The sequence below is a fragment of the Gadus macrocephalus genome, chromosome 16, assembly GCF_031168955.1.
Source record: "Gadus macrocephalus chromosome 16, ASM3116895v1".
Taxonomy (NCBI): Eukaryota; Metazoa; Chordata; class Actinopteri; order Gadiformes; family Gadidae; genus Gadus; species Gadus macrocephalus.
This window is the reverse complement of record NC_082397.1, coordinates 16,765,427-16,767,926: the sequence shown is the minus strand read 5'-3', so window position 1 is coordinate 16,767,926 and position 2,500 is coordinate 16,765,427.

The window sequence follows — 2,500 nt, the reverse complement described above, 5'->3', positions numbered from 1 at the left end:
AAAAAGTAACAAGGACTTTCTGTGGATCTAAAGCCTTTAACCTTCGGGGCCTTAGACCCCCACTGCTGTGCAAAAACAAACCCAAACTCAATGAAGTCCCCCTCCCGCCTGAACACGGTGGGTTACTCAGCAGAATCTCTTACCTTTATAGCACCATCTCCTACGAACATCTGCGGTAACAGGCCGATAGGCAGGGAGGTGGTAAACCCACTCTGCTCAAAGCACTGCATGCACGTGCTTCATCACACCCCAATGTGCTCGTTGTTTCCGCCCGCCCCGTCCTTAAGGGCGGCGGCTGGCTTATGACTGTTACCTTGTCAACGAGCCTCACTTCTTATGTATGGAGACCTCATCGTCTCAGAAACTAATCCTTTCCTCATTCAAGTTTCCACATAACCATCTAGTGGACGAGATTGATGGATGAGCTGTTTTTAACAACAAATTGACGGCTCTTCGGGTCCGGTACATTGGTCATTAGCTGTTGATCGGCCGGTGAACCCCTAGTCGACTTGTCCGGGGTGGAGTGTGATTGACAGCTAGGCACTGACCCCAGCCTAACCCCTCCCCATCCCTGCTACTGTGACACCTCTGTGACCCCGGCTTACCTCACGTATCAAACGCGCGGTGGCGGCACGACTGACTGACTCACCGCCACCTCTCCTGGTTTCTCTCTTTCATCCCCCCATGGACCTCCCGCTGTCTGTCCCCTGTTCTCAGTACAGATAAATGTGCATCTCTCTCTCTCTCTCTCTCTCTCTCTTCTCTCATCTCTCTCTCTCTCTCTCTCTCTCTCTCTCTCTCTCTCTCTTCTCTCTCTCTCTCTCTCTCTCCTCTCTCTCTCTTGCTCATTCTTTTGATCGTTTGTGTGTGTGCGTGTCGTGTGTGTGTGTGTGTGTTAGGGACTTTCTGAACAAGTGTATATGAGAAAAAGAACAGAGAGATTCAGAGACAAATTGTAATGCCACAGATGTGGCATTTGAATTTTTAAGTGCTGCTTATGTGATTCTTATGACTCATTGTACATCGAAATAAAGGACAGATAGTTACTGCACACATGCAGACACACACACACACACACACATACACACACACACACACACACACACACACACACACCACACACACACACACACACACACACACACACACACACACACACACACCACACACACACACAAAGACATACCACACACTACTTATCTACTGTCTCAGAATAACGACATAGCAGGGAAGGGCTGTTATATTGTCTACATGACTGTCCAATTAACGCATATTTGCATTTAACCAGCTGATGGATTTTGGAAATTCCCAATGAGCTCTCATGCAAGCACTTAAATGTATATTTAATTCAAGTCTCACTCAAAGACATTCATCACATTGGCCGGCTGTAATCAAATTTATAATTATGAAACAATGTACAATATTAATGCTCACGATGAACCCACTAATCACTCCCAAAGGTCACATGTTTGACTTAGTACGTATTAAGCTATGTGTGTGTGTGGTGGCTGCGTTTGTGTGTGTGTGCCCGTGGTTCGTGGGTGTAGTAGACCAACACCAATGAGATGATTGCGTGTGCTGATCCCAGTGACCTTTGTAAAGATTAAGTTGCAGATGTACACTCAAGCTCTTGTTAAGAATATAAAGCAACCGCCCCAACAACTAATTCAGCACTGACTCCTCCAAAGGAACGCATACACATGGATCCCTGGAGTGAATGTACTAGTAAGGTAGCCAATTGGATCTCTCTCTCTCTCCTCCTCCTCTCTCTCGTCTCTCTCTCTCTCTCTCTCCTCTCTCTCTCTCCTCTCTCTCTCTCTCTCTCTCTCTCTCTCTCTCTCTCTCTCTCTCCCCCTTCCCCCTCTCTGAGTGGTTGTCATCCCTTCATAGATTAGTTATATCACAGCTAAAGTTGGCAGAGTTTAGAACAAGCAATAAAGGGTATACAGAATACAGAAAGGTTCGAAATATACTGAATGTATCCCTCACCTTCACCAAAGAGAAACACACCCTGCTCAACATGATTATACCCATGAGTCACTGTTATTCATGGTACTAGTGATGCGCGAGAGGGCGTTTTTTTTAACACCCGCCCCAACCCGACCCAAGACATTTTCCAAACCGCCCCCGCCCGACCCTCCCAATTTGACCCGCAAAAAAAAAAATAATAATAATAACAACAATAAAATAAAAGCCTGGGGCTGAGGCTTATGCCTAATTTAACACGTAACTAAATGAGAAGGATTTGCGCTAAATTCGCATTATTGTGAAACTTCAACGGCAGGTCTACATCAAACAACAACAACAACGACAGCTTTTACGCAATTATTTATTGAAGAACTGTTAACAAATGCGTGGAAGACATAGCCTATGTAGCCTAACTCAGACGACTAGCAGGAGTGGGAGCTTTGAGTGCAATAACTTTGTGACAGTGGGATGTATGCAAATGATAAGTTCTGTAGGCTAACGCAAAATTGCGATTTCACCTATGTATTCCAAA